Here is a 10,579-nt window from a genome sequence, read left to right on the forward strand (position 1 = left end):
CTCCGATTCGTCTGCACACACACTCACAAAAACACACGTAGGAAGAGAGAGAGAGGAGAGGAGGAGGAAGAAGTGGAGTGGAGTGGAGGGGGTGGTGGTTTGCAGCCGTTTACACCGTGATGGGACCGTATCACATGCAGAGAGAAGCGTCCCACCATCGTCCTCCTGACCGACACAGAGAGATCAATTATTCAGCCCGGAGGCAGGCTGCCTGCTTCATTTCTGCAGCGAGAAGATGCAATCGGTTTATAGGCCACCTTTAAAATTCAGACTGTGGGAGAACATGTTGGCGTCTCTTGCTTTTTCAGCGCGTCTATTCGTTTTGCTCCCAGCTGGAGCTGCTAAAGAAAATTACACAATGTTCCAGTTGGGTGTCTTTAATGTTGCAACGAAGAGATCTGCTGTGTTGGTGCTGTTTTATACCATTCGGTGTTAAATTCAGATTACATCCCATGGCGCCATATGATTGGAAAAAAGGAACCTTTTCTGTGCATATTTACCTAAAAGAGACATTCAGGACTCCCAACCCTCTGACACAAAAAGGAACAAGGATGGCATGAATGTTAAACATTAACCACTAATAAAGAAGTCATTATTTAGACCTCATTATCCAAATATCCTTATACCTAGATAAGCCTCTGCACTTTGTACATGAGTATAGTCACAGCTAAAAACATGCATGTAACGAAATATCAGGAAAAAAACCTCAAAATAAGTCGGGTCTCTAATGTTTTCTAGAAAGGTGACCCCAGTCTTTCAACTATTTCAACCTTTTATAGGTCCTACATTAGAGCTAACCAAGTCCCAACAAGATGCTGTGGTTACATGCATTTCCTCCACTCCTATTTTTAAATGCACACTTCATCTGCAAGGACACCATTAGCATTGTTTCTTTCCAGTATGTGGCACACAACTTCAATTACTTTTCTGTAGTTCACATAGAGTCAGAAGTATGTGTTATGACATTTTATAGAACAATCACATAACTATGACTTTTAGTTCTTAAAAGAAATTTGACATTGTAATTTAAGGCCTTGGAATTGGGCCTCTGTCTCTTAAAAAAATCTAATCTTTTTAAAACTTCACCTTCAGGAAGTCATCCCAACAGCGCTTCTCTATTACCCCTTTAAAAACATTTTAGCACTGAAAAGTAGCTCAACAGATGTTGGCTAATTGCTGCTGGCTAGTCTAAAGGAGCTAGTTTTGGGAGGGCTGCACTGGGAGGCAGAAGCTTGGAAAGCAGCTCTGAGGGGGAGGTCTGTCTCGAAGGTGGCACTAAGTCCAACCAGATGGTTTTCACAGATGAATGGTTGCCATGGAGATTAAATAATTTGTCAAACCTGTATGTCTTTGATGAAGGAGCATTGTAACATGACATAAAGCTAAAAAAAAAGAGTCAGTTTTCCATAGGACTGCCCCTTTAAACATAATGCTTCAAATATGAGATTGTGACAAAAATGAAAGACTCACCAATTTTAAGGCAAATTTATGTTGTTTTTTTTTTTTTTTAAATTAAATTAGCATAAGTTGTAAACAAGAAAAAAAACAAACTGAATTAGCATTAGGTAGGACACCAAACCAAAATTAGCCAAAAGAAAACCAACAGAACACCAAACAAATTCAAAAAAAGCAAAAGCAGCTGAACGTAACCAAAATAACAAACAAGACAAAAAATACCAGTACTGTTTGCTGGGTAAAGAACCATCAGCCACTGGTGTGAGGAAAACAGCCGGTATAAATAGAATGGGAATGCTGGCTCAGGTGCTCACAATCCCAAGACTCACCCAGTTCACCTGAGAGACAAAGAGGCAGATAATCAGAAGAAGTTTATTATCTAAACACAAGCAGGGTGATTTTGGAATCCTGTTAACTTGTGAGTAAAAAGCTGAAAATTCATTTCCTTTTGAATTTATTGATTCAAATTGTTTAATCTTGACATGTCCTTGTCTCATTAATCATGTCAACCACCCATGTATAAAACATTTTTAAAATATTTCTTCTAATATGAGTTTTTTTTTATGGTTAATATTTTATAGATTTGTGTCTAAATTCTACATCTGGTCACAGAGAACAAAACTTTCTTTGCAGATTCTTGCAAAGGTTTTAAGCTGAAGTGACTCATCTGTCCAAGTTCTGTTATTAGTTCACACTTGGACCTCAAAACTGACCCACAATAATAACTGTGGAAACTTCAGTTGTTAAAGGAGCAACAGTACCATGACCTCACCTTTTGCTAAGTGTGTTGAGGTTGTGAGGACAGAGTGAAAGAGCTGAAGCAAACACTCTCAAGACATGCACGTACACAGGTTCACTGTTAGACACCAGATTCACCCTCTGGCTTTGACATTTCTTATTACGAACACTATATAGCGGAAATATGTTCTCTTATTTTTTATTGGTACAAAAATTATTTCAAGATGCTCCTAACATGTTGAGTATTTGTATGTATTTCAAGATTTTACTAATTCAAAGTGTAAAGTAGTGGAAAAACAAGAAACTCTTTCTTCAGGTAGGAACTGTAAATGAATAAAAAGCCCATATCAAAATACTGCAAAACACAAAATATTACCAAGTACTTTTGATCTATTTTATAGTGCAAATACCTTACTATACTTGAAATAAGACAAAACTAGCTTGCAATCTTTCAGCACAATATAGGAGCTCATTTATGTCAATAATTCCTTAATATTAACGAAGAAATACTAGTTATAAGTGAAATAATCTGCTAGTGGCACAAGACATTTTCTCATATTATAACTTAAATGTCTTGTTTCAGTAACAGATTATTTCACTATATAATAAAATTTTATTGCAGTAGCATAATCCCACACTGAAAACTTTTTTAAAAAGTAATTAAAGTACTTTTATTCAGCAGAAAGAAAATCCACACTTAAAAGTAATTGTTTTTATTTAAATCACCAGTGGTGCACACTTATTTGTTTTCCCAAGAAATCTATTTAAAGTAAAAGTATTCAATTTGATACTTAATCTTTATTTTAATTTTAGGTGTTTATAGGAATATCTAATCATGAATTTATTCAGCTAAACTTGATGTAGATTAGAATAATGCAGTAGGTCCAAATACATCTATAAGGAAGATTATTTCTAAGGGATCCATTTACCTGTTTTGCTTTTTTTTAATCACAATTGAAGATAATGCTATTAACCTTTTACATATATACATTTATTGTGAGTGTTTTATTGAGAGTGACATATGTTTTCTTTGTTTTCTGCATAGTATTTTCTCACAGAACACAAAACAGACAAGCATAGGATACAAATGTATTCATATTCCCTAAAATTCAACTGCATATATTTGGTTTCCTTGGAAACACATGTGATTTCTGTAGATCCATTGGGCGGCACAGAATGATTCTATAATTATACATCAGTGTAGAAAAGGTAACTTGGATACTTGGGGCTATTTGACAGCAGTCAAATCTAACTTTAAAAACATAATTACATTTTATTGAGAACAAAAATAAATTTGTTTTCAACAATGTTGTTATTAATCTCCCTTTAGCCTTTTTAATAAAAGTTAATTTATTTCTGTTCTGTTGCAACAGAAATTATAATCTTAATATCATTTGTAGTAGAAACCTAATCTATTCGATTCACTTAATATTCTCAGACACGGGGCTGCTTTATTGAGTGTTTGGTGTACCACAGGATAATTCAAAGAAAAAATCAAAATTGCCTGTAGGGGAAAATGATAAGTTTGTCTCTCTTAAGAAAAGAGAAAAACTTAAAGAGTAACTTTTGCCAGCAGGAGCTTCATGATTTCTTCAGAGAGCCTCAAGTCCATTTAAAGGATGAGGAGAGATGAACCTTCTGGTGTCAGCATGAAAGCAGAAAACTTTTGTCATTTTAGGTAAAATGTTACTTCAGACTCCACTTATTTTCTTAACATTTTGTTTTTTATTTAAATTTGCATTGGTAGATTTAAAACATAAAATAGCCTTTTAGTTTGAACATGGTGGATGTCAAAGAGCTGTTAGATGAAATCCTGGCATTAATTTTTTTATTAACTTTAACTCAAGTCCTGCAACTTTTGGATGCATTCCTGCTACAACACGCCTGAATCAAAAGGATGATTTTCCTCCTTGAGAATTTAATGACCAAGTTTTGCAAAGACTGGGTCATTAACCACTCATTTGGTGCAGGTGTAGCTGGCTGATGGGGATTTAAAGAGGTGTAGGAGAGTTGGACTGATGATCAGCCTTCTTTATGAAGTCAAGACCTATGTGTTTTTATTCCCCTCCTTTCAAGTTCAGGTTTGATTGGGGACTGTGAACTGTAACATGGTTCAAATGCACATGTGAATGCAGACAGGAAGCTGCTCCAAAAGTGGGAAGTGCCATACAGCGCAGGGCATTCTGGGTAAATACAACCAAAACAAATGGGCAACTCTAGTCTTAATAGGAGAAACTTCTTGTAGTCTTTTGCCAAAATCAAAAGAGAAATCCTACAATGTCTGAATCTGTTTTTTGTTTACATTTTGTGAAAAAGGAAGTTGCACTCAATGTTTTCCTCTGTGGTTTTTGTCGTTTCTTTCAGTGGTTCTTGGTGAAGCAGAAGTGAACAGGTTTTTAAAGGGGATAATTTATTTTAAAGATGTGGCGTAAAAAGGAACAGCATCTGCTGAAAATGTAACAAATTATGCTATTTAATTTATTTATGTAACCTTTATGTCACCAGGAAAATCCCATTCAGATTCCTGGCCAAGACTGGCAACAGCACACAGAAATTACAGAACATACATAACAAAATCAGAAACACTGCCATAAAGAAATATATTAAAAGATTCCTTAGATGAAATATTTACAGACAAATGACTCCTTCTCAAAATCAGTCAGAATTGCCTTAAAAACATTAATGACAACAGAATCTTTTGCTCCATGACGATGGAGCAGAAACCTGAAAAGATTTCTTTCCCAGTTTTGACCATCAATCAAACCGAGTCTACCAGACTATTGGTATTTGCCCTCCTTTGTGTAAAGTTCATTTATGTTTCCCATCTTACCTACTATGTCTAAGTTCACTCTTCATGTTCTCTGTTCCTTCGAAGTTGAAGTCATTTTTTGGTTCCAATCCAGCCTCAGATCCTTCCTCTAAACCTCTCGGTGACAGATCTCTGAATCTCTTCCACTGCAGCTCCGTTTTCATCTCCAACACACTCTGTTCAAGACCTGGATCTCATAATCCATCTGCTCCTCTCCGACTGGATGCCAACCTCACTTTCCACAACCCATCGCCAGAATCTCTTCTTCACCTCAACTCTGGAACAATAAGCCATTCAAATTCATGTCTCTCTTTAAGAGTTTTCTCCAGATTTTATCCCTCAACCTTCGTAGCAGCTTCTCTTTTCCTCTAGATGCCTGTAAATCCCTTAGTTGTGCATATTTATAATTGATTACTCAAGCAAGAGTAAAATGTATCTGATTTGGAGGCTACTTAAGTACTGAGTAACTGTTCAAAACGTCTGATTTAATATTTAAATTTGTGTTGCAAAATACGGAGACTAGAGGAAAATATGAACCAGTTTCTGTTCATAGACAAAAAGTAGAGAATCTGTGAAAGATCTCTGCCAAAAAGACGTTGTACAAAGTAATAAGGGAAGATGTTTCAAGAACTGACACAATTTTTGAATTTAAAGATTTACAATAACTAAAGATGACTTTTGTCCAGTTTCACCAGGATTAAAGTGTAGATGGAACTGTGTGTAAAATCTGTCTTTTTGCATCTATAATTCTATTTCCTTCTAAATCCTTGCTTTTATGTTCATTGTTTATTTGCTTGCTCCCTTTTTCATGCATGCCAGGACTAATTCTGCTGTCTTCTGGGAATCAGCCAGAATGCGTCAGCTCTGTTTGAACGATTTATTTTTACCATCAGTGGCCTCACATCCCACTGAGACCAACTGCAGCGCAGTGACAGCCTCTTTGGTTACACACTGGACCACTTTAGACATTTTGCGGGGATTCCAGCAATCAAGAAGTCAGAAAATAAAACCCAGAACATGAAACCTCCTCAGAGCTTCGATCCCAGGGCTGATTGCCTTTTGGCATTTTTAAAATCAACAGTCTGCTTCAGGATAGCCACCAGGAAAACTCTCTTCTTTTTGGCACAGTAAAAGTTAACCTACAAGAAAAAATGGTCATTATTTTGTGCTATTACATATAAAACAAAATTGATATACATAAAGTTTATCTTATATTATTTTAATTTAAGATTAATTTGAAGAAGGAACATTACAGAGCTAATTTTATTATTGGTTGTAAAAGTTCACATTTACCTCCCTGCAGTAGCAGTTTAGCCCAATCATGTCATCTGAAGGGAAAACAAAAGAACATAAAGTGGCATGAAGCTGTATATTTAAGTAAAATAACCTTTGTCTGTCATTTAATTACCACCAATCTGAACCACAAATATCCAGTTTTCATAACACAATCTGCACATTTTCCCTCAAATGTTTACATTTAACAGTTTTTGTATTTTTTAAAAGTCATTATTAATGTTTTATTTTTTATTCCCTGTGTTCTGTCAGTTTGAGCTTAACTCCCTCCAGTATTTCCTTCAGAAGACGTTTGAAACATCAACAAGAGTGTCAGACAGTATCTTAGTGAACTTGGGATGAACCTAAAGCATTAACTTTCTTTTAGCTCAAGTTGTGGGAGAAAAAACTAAATAGTTCATTTTTTAAACTACTTGAATATAACGTGTCATTATTGTCCATATTATCAGTTGCTTATTTAAAAAAAAATACAATTTGTAATAGCAGTGTTTCCATCTAATAAGAAGCACAATTAAAATCATCCTTGTACCACTTCCTATCGTCGTCTTTGTCGTTTGAGGCAGTAGTAACACCTGGCTGTTGATCACATGACTCTTGTGATGCGAAAAAATCTTTTTCATTGCAGTTTTGTGAAATACACTAATTTTGACACTGTGGAAAAAAATCACCTCATTTTGCACAAGGATTTAATTTATTTATTTTTTTGTTTAACTGTCATATTTCCATGAAGCAAATTTATTTTCATAATTCCAATTATGCAGCAAAAGACATTTAGGTCACAGCAAGAAGATTGGAACCCAGAAGTAAGGATCCATTTTGCATTTATTTTATGTTATTTTACATCATTCTGAAAGTCTTATGTCTTTTTGGATGTGTGGGAGCATGATTATTCTATCCATCCATCCATCCATCCATTCATCCATCCATCCATCCATCCATCCATCCATACACAAGACTTAAAATCTCTCCAGTCCTTTTCTTTCTTATTCTGAGTTTTTCTGTTTTCTTATTTTAATGTATTATTCAGTCTAGTCTCTTCGACTCTTCAACTCAGCTTTAATGGCATACATTAGACAGAAGGACAAAGCAAGCCTTTCAACTCTTTCATACACTGAAGCACAATGAAATGGTCCAGAAAAGTGTTTGCTCACTGCTGGTGGAACCTTGTTACCTTTTATCTCGTACATATAATGGAAAACTCTTCAACCACTACAGTGTAAAATACTTTATAAATGAAGAAGGCTGAGTCATGAAACCATGTGATGATTTGGATACTTGTAAAAAGCATTATCCCAAGTGAACTAGGGAGATGCATGTTTGGAAAATATGTAGTTTCACAATTCAGTTTTTGAGTCTGAGAAATTTTCTTTCATTTAAAACAGATTTCCATTCACTTATTTTGGTAATGACAGCAGCGGCTGGAGTGAATAAAAGCGTCACGGCAGGCCAGCTTTGCCCTCATTAGCAGCCTGGTCGTGCTCTCAGTCGGCTGTTTCTCCAGCGGGAAACAAGCAGAGCAGGAAGGTGGATCAGGTGAGATTTCCCCTGCATGCTTTCTCTTTCCACTGCCCTCCTCTGCAGTCCTTGTCCCTCTCCTTGAAGGTTGGACAGAAATGTCAGGAACACAAGGTGCCAGACAGGCGTCCGCAATCACCAGGTGTTATGGTTACTGTTCTCTCATTAGAAAGTATAACAGGGTTACTCTCCAAAATTAAATAAGGACTGTGTGATGATATCTGAGTAACCTCCTGACAATGCGTTTTATGCCCACTGAACCCTTTCCGGGTCAGAGATTATTTTTATTTTCATGTCTATCAGCTTAGTTCTTCTTGGAATAATCAAGGTTTCTTAATGATTTGCTGCTTCATGATTAATAAAGGGCAAATAGTATGGAAAGTTCACATTTTGCAAGTTTTTGTACTTCCATTTGGTTCTGAAAAAAACACTGAACTGTTTTTTGTCTGGAAAATGGACTGTTTCAAAAAACCTCCAGAATGTAAAGTCACAAATTAGCAGGCACTACCCGTTGCCTAGCAACCCCAGCCAAACCCAGCCCGTTGCCTAGCAACCCCAACAGAGTTCTGTTGCCATCCAGAAGCCACTTGTTGCAATTTAATTTTTCCAGATAAATTCTAAAACACAAATTTTTGTAGCCGTTTCTCAAACTTTGCATTGAATAAAGTTTGATGTCTGTGATGAAGTTTTGGTTGTCGATTGTTAAGAATTCTTCAAGTAGTTAGACGTTTATGTTCATGCTCTTATTTTGAAGTAGGTGTAGACTGTTTACTCAAAATTGTTCCATTTCCTCTCCTCACTGTCTCACGTTTTTTCTCCAAATAACTGTATTTCAAGCAAACATACAGGAACAAAATAAAACATGGACTCTAGAGAACAAGATAGGAACATAAATACTTGACCTAAGAGCATAATAGAACATGTGAGTTATAATTAATGTAATTTGAACTTAAGTGCCGACCTATGTTTCCTGTATAGATTATCTTTTTAGCATATCCTTTTCTTTGTCGCTACCTTCATTTGGCACATTCTTCTTTAAAAGACTCGGCGGTACCATTACTAATGCTGCATTATTATCCATACGTGATAGTGCTTTCTATTTTTTGTAGTAGCTGTTTTGTTTGAGAAAAGTTCGCTCTGAAATCAATAAAACTGTCTCCAGTTTGCCTGCCTTTTGGCATTATAAATCCAGCTGGTATAATAAATCATTTATTCATTGATCTGAAGTGAATTCAATTAAATCATGGAACAAGAGCTTTGGCTGTGATAATTATTAAATAAGCTGAAATGTTTTGTAAATTTGTAGTAATTTTAGTAAACTAATTTGAAAACTAACAATATTTGTTTAACTGTTGAACAATTTATGCTTTTTTAAAATAAATATCTACATTCTGTTGATGTTTTAGTCCAGCTGTGTTTCTCTTGCTTGTTCAGTCCTGCAAGTTTTCAAATATCTTGATGAAATAATGTGTCTGTTTATGTCAGCACATTTTATTTCTTCATTTTGTCATCTGGACAATTTGCTGAGTGACACTGGGGCATTAAATGCAATATTCAGGAAAACAGAATGCTTGCATTTTGCTGCTGTGAGTTTGCTGTTCATCATCACACTTCTGCATCCTGAAATGTCAAACTGGAAGTTAATGTATTTAAGCCCCTTTAGGACCTGCCCACCTCTATTAGGTTATCTCTGTATTTATCTCTCTAAATAAAAGGCCTACACATTGAATATCTGTCAAGATAGTGCATTCAAAAGCTTTCACAAATCTAAAAAAGAAGCACCTGGTTGCATTATTAGACATTTAAATGCTGGAAAGTGTGATTTTTTTCCCCACTTAGGACATTCTCTTAATTTTGTTGTCAATTGTGACATTTTCAGCACATCAATGATCCACAAAATTAACCTATAAAGGATGTTTTTTTTTATTATGTAATTATTCTCTGTTGGAGCAAACCAGACAAAAATCAATGTGTTTTTCAGGTTATTTATTTCAGGCTGTGTTTAAGGATACTGGTTTATTTCTCTATTTTGCATTGCAGCTTTGACCTAAAACGTTGAATATCCAATGTTTTTACTTCAAACCTACAACATAAACTTTAAAAGCTATTTATTTGTTTTCATAGATTCCTTCACAGTTATTGGTATCCATGGAACATAAAATAAATTTATCTTTGATACAATTGTGTAATTTCACACTGAAAACTTTATTTTTCTAACTATCACAGGTGCTACACCTGTCACTATCTCCAAAAAACCCCATGAAATATGTAAGAAAGTTTCAATAAATTTTATGTTTTTTAGGTTTATCTGTACTTTTGGTAATCCATATTTTCTTTTTTCGCTGCTGTACAAACATGATATGACAGAGTGCCAACTATTTTAGCCACTCTTCAAAATGCATTTTGCATTTTCCATGGAAAAGGGAAAAGATGCCATTGAAGTGAGGCAGATATGTGTTTATTTTTTATGAATTATGGAATAGCAGCAAGAGAAATAAACATTTGCCTAAATATGATCAAAAATAAAAATAAAAATAAGTTTTAAAAAACTGAAACTGTGCCAAAGAGGAAGTAAAATAGACATTAAGAGACCGTAATATCTGCACCGAATAACCAAGTCACCATAGTAACTATTACATAATCTACATGTTAACCCGTTGAAGGTGAGGCATACCAGGAAAAAAAACTTTTTTGATCTCCCATCATAAACCAAGATTTGAATTTTTCTGAATTCTTCTAAGATTGGAGTCTTCTGTCTACATCAAGTGA

General features: G+C 35.1%; 1 long non-coding RNA gene across 1 annotated transcript; it reads right to left on the minus strand.

The window, feature by feature from the left end:
* Positions 1 to 5,867: 5,867 nt before the first annotated feature.
* Positions 5,868 to 6,424, minus strand: LOC114138855 (uncharacterized). The gene is made up of 2 exons (XR_003594330.1): positions 6,296 to 6,424; positions 5,868 to 6,141 (listed from the first exon to the last, which is right to left on the minus strand). It is a non-coding gene; the product is annotated as an uncharacterized LOC114138855 (long non-coding RNA).
* Positions 6,425 to 10,579: the final 4,155 nt, after the last annotated feature.

Source organism: Xiphophorus couchianus, chromosome 23, assembly GCF_001444195.1.
Source record: "Xiphophorus couchianus chromosome 23, X_couchianus-1.0, whole genome shotgun sequence".
NCBI classification, from domain to species: domain Eukaryota; kingdom Metazoa; phylum Chordata; class Actinopteri; order Cyprinodontiformes; family Poeciliidae; genus Xiphophorus; species Xiphophorus couchianus.